Source organism: Hordeum vulgare, chromosome 2H (genome assembly GCF_904849725.1).
Source record: "Hordeum vulgare subsp. vulgare chromosome 2H, MorexV3_pseudomolecules_assembly, whole genome shotgun sequence".
Classification (NCBI taxonomy): domain Eukaryota; kingdom Viridiplantae; phylum Streptophyta; class Magnoliopsida; order Poales; family Poaceae; genus Hordeum; species Hordeum vulgare.
This window is the reverse complement of record NC_058519.1, coordinates 508,509,218-508,529,832: the sequence shown is the minus strand read 5'-3', so window position 1 is coordinate 508,529,832 and position 20,615 is coordinate 508,509,218.

The window sequence follows — 20,615 nt, the reverse complement described above, 5'->3', positions numbered from 1 at the left end:
TATCCAAGAGGGGAGCTGCTGGATACAGTGTTCGCGTCGGATGCCTCACAAGCATGGAGGGGCATAGAACATGGTTTGGAATTACTGAAAAAGGCCTAATTTGGAGAGTGAGAAATGGAGAAAATATTCAAATTCAGAGGGACCAATGGGTCCCTAGGAAAAGTGGTCTGAAAGTGACAGCTTTCAAAAGACGCTCGAGACTGAGGTGCCTAAACTAGCTAATGAAACTAGGGAAGAAAGAATGGTATGTGGCTCTTATGCACCAACTTTTTCAGAAATATGATGCCGAGGAAATATGTAAAATTAAAACCTCAATGAGCATGACACAGGATGTTGTGGCTTGGCACGAGGAGAAGTCCGGTCTATTGTCCGTCCGTAGTGCATACAGGCTAGGTGCAAACCTCAAGCAACAAAATATCATGAAGGCTTCAAGCTTAGGTAACGATGCGGATAATCGAAGTATATGGGACATCATATGGACGGTGAAGGTTCCGAAGAAAATTAGGATCTTTGCATGACGGGTGGTGACTGAAACCCTCCCCACAAAGCAGAACAAGTGTAGAAGAACACTTGCGATTGATAATACCTGCAACATCTGTGGAAGAGAAACAGAAAATGAATTCCATGTTGTCATAAACTGCACAAAAGCAAAAGCACTTAGGGAAGAGATGGGACTTCATTGGGAGTTACCGGTGGAAGACCAATTTCGGTTTACTGGAAATGACTGGTTACAGAATCTCCTATGTCAAAGTGATGTGGACGAGAGAAGAAGGATCTTACTCCTGCTATGGCGTGCTTGGTGGCTGTGAGATAATTGCGTGCATGCTGATGGAAAGGCCACCATTAGCCGGTCTGCCCAGTTCCTAATAAAATTTGTAGAGGAAATCAGTGCAAGTGGGACTGTGAACTCTGAAGGAGTCGGCACGACCCATGTGATCGGCCATCAAAATGACCAGCAGCTCGAGTTGCGCCGAGCTGAAATAAAAAAAAGAAGCTTCCTCAAGGGGCGTGTGCACTGTGCAGGTAGCAAACAGGGCGACTTTGCTAGCGACGGAAATCATGCAGAACCATCAGAATGTAAACTTGGCAGCTCCAAGACAGTGAGGTGTTCATGTGATCCACCTGAGGAGGTATATGGAAATTAAACTCGGATGCGTCTTTTCTTCCTAGTTCGGGGGAATCATTGGCTAGAGTGGTCATCAGAAACCACCTGAAAATAGTCGCCTTGAGTTGCGGACAACGCTTACAACCGTGTCATGATCTAGAGGAGGCCGAACTTACTGCTCTTCTACATGGCCTTTTTGTACTAAATAAGTACTACCATATCCAGTTTGTGTGGAAATGGATTGTGCAACAGTTGTCAGCGTCCTAAATAACAGAGCAAGCAATCAATTGACACTGTTCCCTCTAGTCGCGGACGTACTCCAGATTGAAAAGAATTTTACAGGCAAAACCTACGCGCAGCAAAGAGATCCAGCAATAGACTTGCTCATGAGATAGCAGCTCACACCAGGGGAAAGAGAGATTGTTTTCTCTTTGGCGATGTTCTGGCTAACCTGAGAAGTATCCTCTTTTTTTTTTTAGAGAGAAGGAGGTTAAACCCCGGCCTCTGCATCAATCGATGCATGCAGTCATCTTATTAATTATTCCACAAAAGTCTAACAAGAGTATACATCAATTCACCCAAAGCCACCACTCACACCTACAAACTTGATAATGTGGAGTGCTCTCACTCCACATATCTAAAACCGGTGTTGTTTTCAATCCATCCACATAACGTATCGGAAACAACAGCCGGTGCAGCACACCTAAAACGCACACCTCACGCACACGTTTTGCCATCCACCATCATCCTCGAACCACTGACCCATCTTCAGGAGAGAGATCCGCATCATACTTGTCAGTCCAATCATCCGTGGATGCCACCACGGCGCCCAACGGCGCCACCGTCCTGCGCTCATCCGTCAAGATGCGAAGACTCCGGGAGATCTGTCGTGCGTAGCACCTGCCAACCAGGCATGACTCAGCGTAACACCTGTCGGCCAGGCATGACTTGACAGCTCCACCGAAATTTCGTGCAAGACGAAGCCGCTCCACCTCGTGTCTCAGTCTGCCAGCGCTGCTCCACAAACGATGCTCCCAAGAGAGAAACGGCACCGCAGTACCGCCATCGTCCGATCTGAAAGACCAGATCCTAGGGTTTCCCCCGGAGCAGTGCCCACCACCAGCAACCGTTCAGGACCCTCACAGTGCCCACCACCACTCAGCCCTCAAGGCGACGCCTTCAGGAAGGTCACGACGTCAAGGACGCCGCCGCCGCCCACCGGAGTTAGGGTTTTCACCTGAGAGGCAAGGAAGGGGAGCAGAGGAGCAGATGTATACCGACGTCTTCAAAAAGAATAACGGCGCCCTTGAGCGTCGTCGTCGGCGCGGCGGGCCTGGGCCAACCAAGGGGTTTCCCCCAATCCGAATCTCCTCCACCGGCTTCACCCGCAGGCAGGGCCCCGTCAACCACGCCGACACCGTCAAATCCACAGGAAAGAGGCCCCCAGAACAGGACCTTGGGGGCGCAGGTGGCGGTGCGGGCAGCGGCCGACGAAGGGGAACAACACATCTCCACAACGACGCTTCCAAGAAAGATAGCAGCATCTGCGGGCGTCGCCGTCGCGACTTCGATGAAGAGCGAAGCATGGATTTCTCCCGGAGCTGCGTTGGATATCCACCGCCACCGACCGCTGAGCATGGCCGCCACGCACCATCACGACCCCCACCCAAGGCCACTGCACCGCGCGCTCTGGACACTGATCGTGCCCAGCCGACCAGCGCAGCCGCGCCCGGCTGCCAGTCCCTACCACCAGGGCCGAGTGCCCCGCCAGATCCGGCCATGGAGCCCCGGATCCGCCCTCCGCCCCCGCCAATTGGCGAGATCACACCGGATCCCGCAATCGTCGACGCGGGGCGCCGCCGTCAGAGCCCGAGGGCCGACGCGAGGGGCCCCGCCGCCGCCATCCCCGGGGCGCGCGCGGCTTCGCCGGCGTCCCCTCCGGCAGCGGCGAAGCGGGAAGGGGGTGGAGAGGGGGTCCGGTGGTTGTGCGACGTGTGTCTCCGGATTCTGCAGCCGTTCGTCCCTCGGTTCGGGCTTGTCGCCTTCGCGCACCGGGGCGATCTAGGGTCGAGCGGCAGGCAGGACGGGACGGGCTCGCGCGGTCGACTGGTAGAGGACCTGCAGGGGCTGAGGAAGACCGGCGGGCGAGAGGGTGCAGCTCCGGCAGCGGGCGGAGGGGCAGTCCGGGCGAGCGAAGGAAGCGGAGATCCAGACGGACCGCGATCCTATGGGCTGAGAAGTATCCTATGGGCTGAGAAGTATGCTCTTGGAGGACTGTAACAACTCCCATCCTGTACTATAAAGCTGGGGCTCCGGCCTGTTTCTCAAAAAAAAAAAAAGTAATATGGACTTAGTTGATTTGGAGGAAGGCTACATGATTTGGTTTAAACACGTATTGTTAAAAATGTCATGTGTGTTGACGGTAACTGTGTTAATGGTCATCTGTGTTGGCGGAAAGTATGCGTGTGTGTGTTCCTGGCATGCGTTTTGGCAGAAGCTAGCTAGCATCCTTGCATTTCATGGAAGGCTTTAAAGTGATGGAAATACTTATGTAATCACATACTCCCTCCATTCCAAATAAATGTCATTATTTTAGTACTAAATTTATACTAACTTAGTACTAAATTTGTGATATTTATTTTGAATGGAAGAAGTAGTAAATTTGCTGGCTTAAATTAAAAGTGGGAAAATAGCCAAAGGTACTACTATTTTTGTGATCACGATGAGTAGATTAAACATCTATTTTTTGAGTCTCCGCTGGTCAAACTACTATGACGTTTAATTCATATAGCCTTTAACATTATATCTATAAATAATATGCATATGTTATTTGGGACGCAGCTAGATGAAGCACAAACTAATACTGTGAGACATATTGAGATAGGAGTATGCACACTACTTAGATTATATGAAATTGTAGAAATGATATGTTTTTTAACAGACAAACTCGAATTATTTTTTTGCAGGTTATTTACAAGTCCAGTGCTCGAACTCGTACGTGATTGTTACTCACTCATGCGGAAGACAGAGAGCATTTGATTACTAGGTATACCCGATGAAAGATGGTAGATTAGGATACCAACACCTGATATGGATGGCGTTCCAGTAATACAATATATGGTTAATCATATATTCCTATTTTTATTGGTTGTGGTCTTGTTTTACCTCTTTGTATTTTGATCAGCTCACTGAGCTTGTACTAGACACGAGACCTTTTTGAATATTTGCTTAATAAAATGTGCACATGCATTGTTCTAATTAATGCGGAGGCTGGGTAATCCTTTAAAGAAAAGGAAACCCTTCCCTGATCCCTAGTGCCTCCCTTAAAGAAAACATAGTAAATTGGGTGGAAGAGGCTACTTGGACGTCACTGATATTTTTTAAACTTAATCGCCGCAAACATTTTATGATATAGAGTTAGATGGATAGCTTCTATATATCCATATCCGAACATCAGCCCGAACCGAATTTTAGATTTTTTTTTGGAAAAGGAGGAAACGAAGGCCTCTGCATCAATCGATGCATGCAACCATTTTATTAAAATGAGTTTAAAACAAAGTCTTAGGTCCATAAAGCTCCGAAGCTCGAAATCAAAACAAAGATGATATGAAAAAACTGCCACATCCGACGTAGCTAAAAGCAGACTATGATGCCTATACACCTAGCCTATTATTAACACGTCATCCATACCGGTTGAAGATAACCGGTGCGACTATCTCCCATCAATTGCACCCAATATCCATAAGCTCCCTGAAGACCGCATGGCTGAGTAACGACCACGTACGGATCCAAGACGTCGCTCAGAAGATAACCCGCAAAAAGTTGTTGAAGTTCTTGTCATTAAAAATCTTGTCATTCCTGGTATTCCATATAGCCCAAAATACAGCACAAATCCCAATTCTAATAAGAGTTTTGATATTTTAACGTCTACTCCATTAAGCCACATTGTAAATAACGAGCTAATACATGTAGGTGGGATAACATTAAAAACTATATGAACATTGGGCCATAGTAGTTTTGTAAGGGGGCAATCTAGAAAGAGGTGTCTTATGGTTTAATTCTGCTCACAATAGCAACAGTTAGGTCTGCCTCCCCATCTTTGTTTTATTAATTTATCTTTGGTTAATGCCACACCTTTGTGTATAAATCACATAATTTTTTAATCTTAAACGACATTTGATGATATTTCAAATGTGTAATGATTTGGATAGGGGTACAGTGTTTTAGATAAATATCCGCTTACGGATCTGCGGTTGGAGATGCCCCAAAGTTCTTGTTTGTTTCCTGAGAAAATTAGAAGGCGCTCTTCCCCACGGTAACACATCTACCAACGTAACCAAAGAAGCTGTCAAGAGCCAAAATGCCCGCTAAATATCTATTTGCGTCCTAAGCACAACCGAGTGAGATTTCAAATTCTGGCAGAAGGAATGATTGATAACTGGTACATATTTGGGGAAGAAGCTGCACCTAGCGTATAGCAGTAACAACCAGCATCCAAAATCTAAAGAAAAAGGAGATACATATTTGGGATCTGCAATATTTTTATGGTTGGGCACCGAAGTACATCATATGCATCATGAATGATGCACCACACACACACGCGTAAAAAAACAGCGCACTACAGTAAAATAATGCCAGCGTCAAAATGTGTTATTAACATGCTATATCGCGTCATAACATGCTATATTAATGACGCGTTGTACACTGATTTATTTAACAGACAATTCTCAGCACGCTGTAGTATGACATTAACGACCCTATAATGAGCTATTTTTTCTCTTCTGTATTCATACACGAGTGACTATGCATGTACGCGGAGAACATGGTCGTCTCGACCTTTCTCATGCTCCCCTTCTGCTTTGCTGTTGGTGACATTGCTGTGTTGTGAGTTGTGACCGACCGACTTGAGTAGTGAGTTGATGAACATAGTGGACATGTAACATGCAACAATTAGATATTTCTCTACGCGTCAAGCTTTGTTGGTAAGCCCGTGGATCTGTTTTCCTTCTGCCTATCGCTCGGACAGCTATAATAAGAAGGGGAATTTAGGTGCATTCACTCCGGTTAGTAGTTTACATTAGGATTTTTTTAGTCCTCACATGTGTGACGTTCGGAAGGTTGATGACACTTCTTTGAGTTTGTTTTCCGGCTTTTGATCCTCGAGTTCGTCAATTTAGATGTAATTGACGGAGTTTTGGTGTAGATTACTGCCGTCTTCTTGGAACGACGAAGATAAGATTTCTCGACGTGCGTGCATAAAGACTTTTTAACTATCATCGACAAAGTTAAATCGGCTTCGGTAAGGTAGTGGCCACAACGACGTGTCGGCGACTTATTCTGAGGATGGCAGTGGTCGTTCAGTGTAAAGACTTTGTATAATTTTTATCGTATTTGAGATATTTTATACTTTTGATAAATTTGTATATATATATATATATATATATATATATATCTTCTCACAAAAAAAAACATGCGAGCCAGAGCGATGAGCGAACAGTGCTGGCCCCTTCCTTCGAAGAGGCAAACAGCTCGACCAGTCGGTGTCTCGTTTTCTTTAAGCACAAACCGTAGTACTCCATGTGTAATTAATGTGATGGTCTGATTGAGGCGAGAGTCGTCTGATTTAAAATGCATGTGATAGTCTGATTGAGGCGGCTTGGCTTGGTTTAGTCCCCTAGCTCCTAATAAAACAACATGTAGTTGTCCTCTTCCCATGTGTAAGTTGAGCTGCGTCACCAAGTTCGGGGTTATTTCTTTACCTCAGACTGGAACCAAGACTTCTACCTATAATACTCATTTTTACCTCTAAAATCTGAACAATCCTTCCGGGCTTACTTCATGACCTCAGACTGGATCCAAGACTTCTACATATGATACTATTTTCGATCTTTTTTCAGATACATTTGGTGCGATGATGTATACGCCTCACCTTGTGTATCTGCTGATCTGTTGGTTAATATTCGATGCCTATTATCTTGATATTATTGGGGGTACTTTGGAAAGTTAAGGTCAACTACGAAATTGGACGCACTACCTTCCTTCTCTGCTCACGAAGCGGACCCACCTGCCTTCTCGTCCTAGCTCGAAGGACGTCGCACCGTCACGGGAAAGTCGCTCACTCGAGAGCTCAAACGGAAGCACACGACACAATCGTCTAGGGGAAGAAACCAAGCATGAAGAACCGCCCAAGAAGTTCACCGCAAGATCCACCCCACCATCGCCCATGGAGAATCACATTGGGCTTTTACATAAGTGACTGAGATGGTGCATCTGCGGGAGCGATAGCGGAGGAGGGTTGTGGACGAGCACGAACCCAAACCATCGCCCATAGCGTTGTCTTAGAAATCATCTACAAGAGGAACCGTAATTATTAGCCTAATTGCTCTATTATTGATAATCCATTTAGCAATCAAATTAACATTTTTTATCAAGCATGCAGTATATTTTCTTATTCGTATTACGACAACCAGGATTTCATAATTGAATTACATGATGGTACAACGTCATATATGCATATACTACCTAGCTATCCAATTGCACAGCAGGACAATTTTAAATGCAACATCTAAAACCTTTAAAAATTAAGTATCATCATAGATGGTAAATAGACAAATGAGTCTCGTCTAGAAAACTGTTGAAGTGGAAGATGAATATTGAGCCTTTAGTGATGTTGATGGTTCCTGCAACTTTAGACCAGTGCCTGATGTCTACTACACAACTTTATTCTTGTAGACTATGTTGAGCCTCCAAACACAGAGTTCTATAGGACAGTAGCATTTTTTTTCAAGTGGATGACCTAAGGTTTATCAATCCGTGGGACGTGTAGGATGAAGATGGTCTATCTCAAACAACTCCGCAATCAAATACAAAAAATCTCATGTATCCCAACACACCCAATACAATGGAAAATTGTATAGGTGTCCTAGTTCGGCGAATAGATGGTGATGCAAGTGTAGTATGGATAGTAGATATAGGTTTTTGTAATCTGAAAATATAAAAACAGCAAGGTAATAAATGGTAAACAACGAACAAAACGTTGTATAAATGTTTGGTAATAAGGCCTAGGATTCATACTTTCACTAGTGCAATCTCTCAACAATGCTAACAAAGTATAATCATATGATCACCCCTCAACGTGCAACAAAGAATCACTCCAAAGTTCCTATCTAGCGGAGAACAATAAGATGAAATTGATGTAGGTAGCAGAACCACCTCAAAGTTATTCTTTCTGATCAGTCTTTTGAGGTATTCCTATAAGTGTCACAAACAAACCTTGAGTTCTTACTAGAACAACACCCATGATACATATCAATCAACCCTAATGTCACCTAGATACTCCAATGTCACCTTAAGTATGTGTGGGTAAATTATGCGACATGCATCAAACAACTTTAGATCTATCATATTCAGTCCAACACAAAGAACTTCAAGGAGCATCCCAAGATTTCTATAGGAGAACATAGTATGAAAATGTGCAATCAACCCCTATGCATAGATCCCCAAGGTCACCGGAATCCGCAAGTTGATGCCATAGCATATATCAAGTGAATCACTTGAATACCCCAATGTCATTACGTGTATCCGCATGCAAGACATGCATCAAGTGTTATCAAACCAAAGTATTCAATCCAACATAGCGAGATCTTAAAGGGAAAGATTCAATTCATCAATACAAGGTAGCCTGTGATACATCAAGATCGTGCCATATCAAGAACACGAGAGAGAGAGAGAGAGATTGAACGCATAGTTGCTGGTACATACCCTCAGCCCCGAGGGTAAACTACTCCCTCCTTGCCATGGCCTCCGCCGGGATGATGAAGATGGCCACCGGAGATGATTTCCCCTCTCCGACAGGGTACTGGAAAGGCTCCAAATGGGTTTTTCCTCGATAGAGAACGTTAAGGCGGCAGAGCGGAAGTATTTTTTTACTTCTGGGGTTTCTGGTATATATACGAATTTTCAACATCGGAATCACGCCAAACGGAGCCACGTGAGCCCCACAAGACATCAGGGCGCGACCTATGGGGGTGGGGGCGCCCTGTTGGCTTGTGGCCCACAGGTGGCTCCCCTCCGGTGGCTCTTCGCTTTAATATTGCTTATTTCCTACAGAAAAAATTGTAAAACATTTTCGGGCGATTCTGAAAACTTCCATTTTCTGCACGAAAACAACACCATGGTAATTTTGCTGAAAACATCGCTAGTCCGGGTTAGTTCTAAATAAATCATATAAATTGCATCAAAACCATATAAAAATATTGTAAACATAGGCAAACATGGCATGAATACTTCATAAATTATCGATACATTGGAGATGTATCAGCGGGTCTGGATGATTGCCCGCCCATCCTTCGTCCTCTTGAGGAAGACTTCAAGATTATACCGAGGGTGGTATATGAATACCTTCCGTGCCTCTTGAACATACAGATGGTTTGAGACATAATGATCGATGAACTGCCTTGAAAAGGACTGAAAACAAACATATGCATAAATATATTTTCTGAAATTTGAAATGGTGCAAAGGGAAAAGGACAAGGTGACTGATGTCTTCTTCATTGTGTAGACAAACATCTTGTTGTTTTTCATAGCTAGTTTCTTTATCTTAACAATCTTTTTGAGTATCTTGATTTTACTGATATTGAAGGACACCTCATTTTCCCACATGCAAAAAGGGTCGAACAATGGGTCGAAACCTCTTACAACAGGACCTACATGTGCAAGAAGAAATTATTGAAAACCTTAATATTAGAATGGTTCCTACAATTGCACAATAATGTGCTATTAGCCAAAGGACCATGGATGTGCAAACCTCGATGGTAAACTTCAGTGTATCCCATTGTTTCCCCTGCAACATATTTAAAATAGATATTGATTAAGTTATAAGTGATATTTGGCATACTATGAGTGAAGTATGTTAATGAAAAATAAACACATTGCGGATCTAACAGATTAATTCGAGCCACATGGAAAAGCCAGTTATCTAAACCAAGCATGCTAAGAACTAGGAAATGTAGCAATTGTATATATTTCACACGTATTTAATACATCTAAATTTGATTTATTTATCACATGCATGACAATACAAAATTTTACCAACAACAATTGAACATCACATTCATAATTGAACTAAATAGTTAAATGATCACCATAACAAATGAACGAAACTGTTAACTAAGCACCACATTGCTGGAAGCACAATTGCTCCCTAAGGTGGTTTTGGTAATTAATAACAACATATGTATCATTGAACTAATGATTCTATCCAAGCATATTTTAGAAAAGTTCAAAGATGCATTGGCTAAGGGATTGTGAGGAGAAGCCCCTTGATGCAAGGAATGGAATAACATTGGCCAAACTTCAAGCAAGAGGGCTCTACACTCTATATTTGTGAGAAATCAGTTTTGAGTCCATAGGAATGCCAATACTATTAAAAGGGGTGAGGTATTTATGATGAATTGGTTGCTCAAGTGCTTAGAGATAGCCACCAAAAATATTCAGTCATTCTCCCAGAAATATCTGTGTCCAAAGCGTGCACATCAAAATCGGCGCCACAAAGAATTCTATTTCAGCCCTACCGATTTTTCTAGTGACAGTTCCTTTGCCAAACCCTAATCTCTCGGTACCACCAACTTTCATATCAGTGCCACCGAAAGACAGTGACCAACTTTCTGGTATATCTATTTCAGGAATCGGAATTTTCTTGATTGAAATCGGTACCACCGACAATTGGAAACTGCCATAGGTCATCAAATCGGTAGCACCGAGATTTATATATCGGTGTCACCGAGAATTCAAAAGTTTCCACATTTAGTGTGCAACTCGGTACCATCGAGATTCATTTCGGTGTCACCGAGTTGGGAAATAATGTTGTAATGGTTAGATTTTGGGAGATGGCTATATATACCCCTCCACCTCCTTTCATACACAAAGGAAGCACTCAGAACAGACACACACACACTTGCCAGATTCATTTTTCTGAGAGAGAGCTACCTAGACATGTGTTGAGATCTAGAGATTCTAATTCATCCATTTGAAACTTGATCTCTAGCCTCCCCAAATTTCTTTCCACTAAATCAACCTCTCCTACCTGTGAGAGAGTGATTGAGTGTTGAGGAGACTATGTTTTGAAGCACAAGAGCAAGGAGTTCATCGTTCTACAACATCTATTACCTTTTGAAGGGTGATGCCTCCTAGATTGGTTAGGTGTCGCTTGGGTGCCTCCTACTTTGTGTTGTGGAGTTGAACCAAGAAGTTTGTACTGGCAAGGAGATCGCCTACTTCGTGAAGATCTACTGTGAGTAAGGCTAGTCCTGTGTGGACGTAAGCCATGGTGGAATAGACAAGGCCGCTTCTTCGTGGACCCTTTGTGGGTGGAGCCCTTTGTGGACTCTCGCAACCATTACCCTTCGTGGGTTGAAGTCTCCACTAACGTGGACGTACGGTAGCACCACCTATCGGAACCACGCCAAAAATTGTCGTGTCAACCTTTGTGTCGGGGATATACCCCGTGGTGTAACCCGGCTTGAAGTATGATCCGGATGGGACTTGGCGACTCACTTGCGACTCATTGGTGACCCGGTGGGCGGCTCGTACATGACCCGACAGATGACTTAGACAAACTACACGACCCAACGGCCCAGAAGGCGGCTCATGGGAGTGCCGGCTTACAGAGAAGGCCCAAGATGAGGAAAGACTCCCCCGAGAAGGAAACACGACCTGGATTAGGATTCAAGAGAAACTAGTCCTAGTCCTACTCCTTATAGGACTCTACATGTAAAACCTACTGATAACCCACAAGTATAGGGGATTGCAACAGTTTTCCAGGGTAGAGTATTCAACCCAAATTTATTGATTCGACTCAAGGGGAAGCCAAAGAATATTCTCAAGTATTAGCAGTTGATTTGTCAATTCAACCACACCTGAAAGATTTAGTATCTACAGCAAATTATCAGTAGCAAGGTAGTATGATAGCAGCAGTAGCAACAGTAACCGGTAATAGCAAAGTGACAGCAGTAGCAACAAAGTAACAACAGTAGCAACAGAGTAACAGTAGCAGCAGTGACAGCAGTAGCGGCAAAGTAACATAGCAAGGACCAGTAGGAAAAGACTCGTAGGCATTGGATCGGTGATGGATGATTATGCCGGATGCTATTCATCATGCAACAGTTATAACACGGAGAGATATGTAACTAGCTCCAGTTCGTCAATGTAATGTAGGCATGTATTCCGTATGTAGTCATACGTGCTTAGGGAAAAGAACTTGCATGACATCTATTGTCCATCCCTCCCGTGGCAGCGGGGTCTGGAAACTACGGGATATTAAGGTTCTCCTTTTAATAAAGAACCGGACCAACGCATTAACACTTGGTGAATACATGAACTCCTCATACTATGGTCATCTCCGGGAGTGGTTCCGGCTATTGTCACTCCGGGGTTGCCGGGTCATAACACATAGTAAGTGACTACAACTTGCAAGATAGGATCAAGAACACACATATATTGGCGACAACATAATAGGTTCAAATCTGAAATCATGGCACTCGGGCCCTAGTGACAAGCATTAAGCATGGCAAAGTAGTAGCAACATCAATCTCAGAACATAGTGGATACTAGGGATCAATCCCCGTCAAAACTAACTCGATTACATGATAGATCTCATCCAGCCCATCACCGTCCAGCAAGCCTATGACGAGATTACTCACGAACGGTGAAGAGCATCATGGAATTGGCGATGAAGGAAGGTTGGTGATGACGATGGCGACGATCTCCCCTCTCCGAAGCCTAGAACGGACTCCAGATCTGCCCTCGAGATGAAGAACAGGAGGTGGCGGCGCCTCCGTGTATCGTAAAACGCGATGAACTCTTCTCCTTGATTTTTTTCCGGGCAAGACAGACTAAATAGAGATGAGATTAGAGGCGGTGGAGCATTGTGGGCCCCACAAGCCTGCTAGGCGTGGCCAGGGGGGGCCCTGGTGGGCTTGTGGGCTCCACGCTCCACTTCCTCCGCTGATTCTTGCGCCAGTATTTTTTATATATTCCACAAAAATTCTTCGTAAATTTTCAGGTCATTCTGAGAACTTTTATTTCTGCGCAAAAACAACACCATGGCAATTCTGCTGAAAACAGCGTTAGTCCGGGTTAGTTCCATTCAAATCATGCAAATTAGAGTCCAAAACAAGGGCAAAAGAGTTCGTAAAAGTAGATACGATGGAGACGTATCACCTACCCCTTCCACCTATATAAGGAGGGGTAAGGTGCCCCAAGAGGGATAGGTTCAAGTTATTAGAGATAGATAAATTATACACCCTCGAGATTAGAGGTAGCGATTATGCACCCTTGTAATCGAGATCATCCTCCTCATCAATGAAACACAAGCAGGACATAAGCTTTTACCTCCATCGGAGGGGCCGAACCTGGATAAACTCGCGTCTCTCGATCCCGATCAACCCCTCTCAAGCCGCCACATAGTTGCGATGACTCCACACCTAAGTCCTTGCAGGAGGACATATGCCGTGACAAGACCACGACACTTTGCGTTTGATCTTCGTTCCCTACCCTCTACATTATATTTGCATGTCTTTACTTTCCGCTGTTATACTCTTAGATATGCATGTGTAGGGTGAACTTGACTAGTCATAATTGCTAAAACTGGCCCGCAACTAAAATTTGGAAAAGGCTATGTTTTTAATTGGCCAAGTAGTCTAATCACCCCCTCTAGACATACTTCGGATCCTATATGTGGTATCAGAGCATTGGTCTCCATTGAATTGGTTTTACAACCTAGAAGAGTATGACATCTAGTGAGGGAAATTACCACCGTAGAGGTCCATATTTTGATGGTACAAAATTTTCTAGTTGGAAGCATAAGATGAAAATGCATATTCTTGGTCATACCCTGCCGTTTGGGCTTTTGTTCGTGTTTGTGTGCAAGGTGATTTCTTCATGATGGAAGGGAGCCGGATTGCAATGCGACATCGAAAAAATTGAAGATGTTGCAATACAATGCTCAAGCCCGCGACATTTTGTTCAACTGCCCGTGTCTCGAAGAATTCAAGAAAATCAGTCGCCTTGAGAATGCCAATGAAATCTAGGATACTTTGGTTGATATGCACGAAGGTACATAATATTTCAGGGAATCAAAGTTGGATGCGCTGCAAAGTCAGCTTGACAAGTTCAAGATGAAGGATGGTGAAGGAGTCGCTGAGATGTACTCTAGGATAGCTCATCACAAATGAGATTGTTGCTTAGGAAGCAAAGAGATGGCCGACAAATTCATCATCAAGAAGATACTTAGAGACTTGGATGGAAGATACGACACCATGTGCACATTGATCAAAATGATGCCAAACTACGAGGATCTCAAGCCAACGGAAGTCATTGGAAGGATTGTAGCTCATCAAATGTCACTCAAGGACAAAGATGAGTTGCAAAACAAGTCAAGTGGTGCTTACAAAGCTTCAAGTGATACTCCCGCTACTTCAGATGACAACCTTGTTACCAATGAAGAGATAAGCCTCATGGTCAGGATATTAAACAAGTTCTACAAGAGTAGAGGCAAAGAGAGAAGCTCTAGCTCAAGAAATGAAGAGAAGCGTTTGTCTAGTCATGACAGAAACTGCTACAATTGTGGAAAGCCCGAACACTATTTGAATGAGTGCTCGGCTCCCCACAAAAGAAGAGAAGATTCACCTAGAAGACGAAGCTCAAGAAAATAGTCATCTCACAGGGAGAGAATGAGTAGAGAAGATCGTTATGAACGAAGGCACTCTAGGAGAAGTAAGGAATCAAAGAAGAAGGACAAGTACACCAAGAGCCACTCAAGAAGAAGACATCAAGCTCATGTTGGTGAATGGGTATCCAGCTTCAAGTCCAACAACCAATCCGAGAGAAGCTACCACTCCAACTCCGACTATAGTCAAGATGAAGGTGTTGCCTATCTTGCATCATTTCCTCCAAGTCCTACGACATATTTGATTCACCAAATGAAGGGTTTGGAAGCTGCTTCTTGGCAAAAGGCCCCAAGGTATCACAGCTCAAGTACCTTGACTTTGATAGTGACGAGGATGACTTGTTAGGAGAAGATGACTTGCTCTTTGACAAAACTAGTGACAATGATAAAAATGAACTTCATAATAATCATGCTAGTCAAGAGAAGTCAAACGATGATGATACGAAGAGATTGAACGACTAACTAAATAATTAAACACTCTTAAGTTAGCTCATGAAACTACTCTAGAAGATCATAGATAGCTTGCAAGAACTCATGAGAAGCTATGCTTGGAGAAGCTAAATTTAGAACAAGAGCATGCGTTTCTAAAAGCAATCAATGATGATCTTCGAAAGAAGAGTTCTTCTTATCGAGCCAAACGATTACTCTTGTCTACTTTTGTGCCACAAGTTAAATCTAAGAACACTAGTAACAAATGCAAGATAGTTTCTTCATCTAGTAACAACAATTCTAAAGTTAAATCAAATGATGTTGTTTCTAGTAGCTCTCTTGATTCCACTAATGGTTCTCTTAGCTAAGTTACACTTGAGCAAGAAAATGATTTATTGGAAGGAATTATAGAGAGAGGTGTCGTCAAGAGTCTTGCGGGAAGTAATCAATTCGAGGAAATTGTACGCAAGCAAGGAGGACATCGGAAGAAGCAAGGTGTTGGCTACTTCAATGCCAACGATGTTGAATGGGAAGATGGTCAATATGCCATCCGAAAGTTTCTTCCCCAAAAGGAGAAGTATGATCTTACTCTCCCCAAGAGAATAAGCTCTCAAGATGACCTTCTACCACAAGACCACAAGGGCAAGGGCAAGCTTCAAGAGGAGATTGACTCATTTGAGGAAGTACCCCAAGCCAAGGTCAGGTGGATTCCCAAGGACACTAGTAGCTCTACTTCATCTAGTGCTACCACAACTCCGAGGACCCCCATCTAGCTGATGTGGGTCCCCAAGAAGAAGAACTAGAGAAGTTCTTGAGGGGTGACTCCGCCAATGAAATTCACTCTTATTCATTTTGGTAAGAAGTAAATGCAATCAACTCCAACTTTATGCATTGGTTCAAGGAGTCACACATTCCCTCAAAGGTAAGCAAGGGCCAAGGTAATTAATGTACCTTTTGACACCATCTCACACGCCCTTCACTCCATGTCCATGGATATCCTTGCATATGTTCCTTGTGTTTTGGGATTCCATGTAGGTGCGAAGAGTAAGAAACAACAAGGATTGCTCCCAACTCAAGATGATCTTCATCAGCAATGAGCATCCACCACTACTACACCTACATGAAGTCTTCTATGACAAAACCCAAGGTTAGTTTATCCATCTTAGGGGGATGTCACATCAAAGGGGAGCTTTACTCTAAGACTTGATTATAAGCATCTCTTAAGATGTGTACACATTGAAAGCTTTATGTAAAAGTGGTACCCCACTCGTGCTTAAACGATGAGTATGACCTATGGTCAAGTAATCTTGCTTGGCTCCTATGTCAATATACCCATATATAGATGATTTTGTCATCGCCCAAAATGCTTGGTAGATACTTGAGTCTTTGTGCATGTTTCACCATGTTTCATTTGACATCTTATTGTGTGAGCATGTTGGTATGCATATTCTTGCTCATTCAATGATATCCAATTGTTGTTATTTGGTTTTCAATTTTATTTGGCCAATTGGATATAAAAGAATGCCTAAGTACGTCTGTGTATCTATCTATGCTTTCTCGTCTCAAATTCTATTCATGCTACATCACAAAATTTGAGCAAGCACTTTAAGGACACTTTGTGTGAGGAGCACAAGGAGATCCGTATCGACAAGGGCTCACATCCAAAACCTCCTAAAGTACATCTCGGTGTGACCAACCTCAAAAATTGATACCACCAAAGCCTAGGGTTAATGTGTTTCTTCAATCTCGGTACCACCGATAGGAATTTTTCGGCCTCACCAAGTTTCACTGTTACCTTACAGTTATGGAACTCGGTGGCAAAGAAAAATCCAACTCGGTGACACCGACAGCCAGGGGGTATATATTCCTTGCGAACCCGACATTTGAAACTACTCCTTCACACTCGCCTCCCCGCACCTCCTCGCTGCAGTGCCCTCGTCCCGAGGACATCGCCATTATCTCCTGTGTGCCCTTGCCGCTGGAGTCCTCGTTGCCGACGGGAATCATCACTGTTGTCGCTGCCGTAGCGAGATCTTCACCAAGTTAGGGTAAGATCTTAGCCCTCTTTGCGCTCCACAACTCCAAATCTTGTGCAATTAGGATCTGCGATCATCAGTCCATAATTGAAATTCTCCTATCCATAAGAAACTTTCAATAGATTAGAGAACGAAGAAGATTCTAGGGTTAATATTCCGCAAAACTAAATCTAGGTGTCACTGAGTCAGAAAAATTGGTCCTACCGATTTTGGTTTTGGGCTACTAAGAACAGTCTCGGTGACAAGTTTCTATTAAGGAGATTGTCGGTCTCGGTGGCTCCGATTTTTTTGTCTTGGTGGAACTGATATCCCTTTTTTGCAAAAAGTTAAACTTAAGATTTTCTGAGTTCAAACTTGCAAAAACTTCTGAAGTTTTGTGATGCTCATCCACTCCAGCTCTTCTAATTCTTTTCACATGGTCAGCTTGTTTGCTTGGTTGTTTGTTAGCATGTCTGGTTTAGAGGACGGTCAGAATGACTTCAGGGAGCCTAGTGATGAGATGGATTTAGGCACTAGTCCTGAGTGGACAACTTCTGACCCAGGTACTCCTAGTTCCCATGATTTTCTAATGGAAACTACCAAGTCTAGGAAGAAGCTTAATTCTGATGAGGAGGATGCTGATTTTGTCCCAGAGGAGAGCCTCCCCCAGAAGCAAAAGGAGAGAGACACTATCAAAAAGACTGCGAGAAAAGGGTATGCCAGACCAGATTCAGTGAGAGTTCCACAAGCTGCTCAGAGAAGGATGAAGCTTACACTTGAGAACCCATCTTCTAGGCATCCTAAGAAGCCATAGCAAAAATAGCCAGGAAGAGAGTGGTGCACGTTATTGGAAGGCATACATCCATGTATGAAGGTCCAACACAAGCTATTGAGGAAGAGGAAGAAGAGATTGCTGCTAATGCACCTCCACCTAAAAAGAAGAAGCTCATGGCAGATGCTATGCCTAACAGGTCTGCAGCTCAACATTTAGCACCCAAACCCAAGAAGCTAGTAGCTCTCAAGAGGACTACTAAGGATATACCTGCAACAGAGAAGAACAAAGGCTCTACATCCAGAGTGGTTGCTACAGAGGAGGAAGAAGATGCATCTGTGCTGAGGAATCTGATAGCTCGCTTGCCACTTCACAATGATGCTCATCCTGTTTCTTGGGATATGAAGAAGAGGAGGGATCAAGGTCTGAGAAAGTGGAGGTCCATTGATCCATATGCTGTTAGGAGGAGAAGAACTGCTGTTGATCCGCGTTTCCACACTAAGGAGCAACAAGACTTTTATGAGACAATGCTGTTGGACAAGAGTCCCGCAGTCACTGACATGAGATATGTTGACTGGGATTACATCAAGGAACATGAGGACTACTTCCCTCATGTGAGAGAGAACTTCAGGCTGATTGACATTGAAGATTTTGTTGGCAGAGAGATGACAACTTGGAATGATGAGATAATTATGCAATTATATTTAACTACTCATTTCTATCTAGATGGAAGGATAGTGTGGATGACACAAGATCACCGATATGAGTCCACGTAGATGAGTGGGCCACTATCATTGGTGCCCCCAGACCCTGAGGGAAATTTGTATGTGTACTCAAAACCCAATATGAATCACAACACTATGTCAAACATGTACAATCCAGTGCCCCATGAGTATGTGAAGACACATAATTTTTGCTCCGTCTATTTTCTGCAAACAAGGATACCAACTACTAACACCATTATGAGATATGATGCCTAAATCAGGAGATGACAAGATGATCAGAGGCTATTCCATTAACATGCTACACCATTTAGACACCCACACTAGGATCGGAGTGATGGATCTTATAGTAGAGACTGCCAGGAGGACTCTTGTAGGTTAGAAGAGATCTTGTGTGTATGCACCATACATTCATATGCTCATCAATGCGAAGATTGGAAAGCATGCATATCAACTTGATCGTCCACACCTGTCGCTACAACCATAGTTTGAGGACAATGAAGTTGTGATGGACCCTAGCCATCCCAGCTCAGCTACAACACATTAGCAGGCAGAGGCAGTAGAGGCATAGGCAGCTAGAGATGCTCCAGCTCCACAGCTCCGGACTAGAGAGGAGCAGATGACATTTCTTTTCCGCACCATCCAAGGGATGGAGAAGAGTATTTCAGAGATCTTGCCGAATCAGAAGAGCCTTGATAGGATCGTGGAGACTAAATTCCATGACCTATATGTCAAAGTGACAGAGTTAACTACAACTGTTGAGCAGCTCGAGCATGAGGTTGATGCAGTGCATATATCCCATTCCAGTAGTGATGATGAAGAGTTGCCTCTTCCTACGACTACTCAGTTCAAGACCCAGTCTAGGTCTGCAGCTGTGCCAGTGACGGAAGCAAGACCAACTTTATCAGCTCAAGCATCATCGCCTTCAGCTCCAGCTCCAACTCCCGCACCTCCGGGGACATCCGCAGAAACCTTCTCCAACGCTCTCGTGTCTACTCCATCGACTCCTACCGGAGGAGATCGAGCCCAGAGCGACACTTAGTTCTACACCTTTGAACTTTTTGGTAACTTGTTGCCGAAGGGGAGAAGTGTATAGATCAATTAGGGCTTCGAGAGAGAGAGAGAGAGAGAGAGAGAGAGAGAGAGAGAGCTTTACTTTTATTTGCTCTCTTTTGGTTTTCAAAACTTTTGGTCTTTTGGATGACTTAAACTTTCGTGTTTGATCATACGCTTTGATTGCTGATGCTACTATGTTAATCCTTTGAGATATCTACATGATGATCATTCACTTATCTATTTAGTGTTATGTGCAGTATGATAACCCACAAGTATGGGGGATCGCAACAGTTTTTGAGGGTAGAGTATTCAACCCAAATTTATTGATTCGACACAAGGGGAAGCCAAATAATATTCTCGAGTATTAGCAGTTGAGTTGTCAATTCAACCACACCTGAAAGACTTAGTACCTGCTGCAAAGTATCAGTAGCAAAGTAGTGTGATAGCAACAGTAGCAACGGTAACAGTAGAAATAGTGACAGTAGTAGCGGCAGAGTAACTGTAGCAGTAGTGACAACAGTAGCGACCGAGTAACAGTAGCAGCAGTGACAGCAGTAGCGGCAAAGTAACATAGCAAGGACCATTAGGAAAAGACTCGTAGGCATTGGATCGGTGATGCATAATTATGCCGGATGACATTCATCATGCAACAGTTATAACACAGGGAGATATGTAACTAGCTCCAGTTCATCAATGTAATGTAGGCATGTATTCCGTATGTAGTCATACGTGCTTAGGGAAAAGAACTTGCATGACATCTATTGTCCATCCCTCCCGTGGCAGCGGGGTC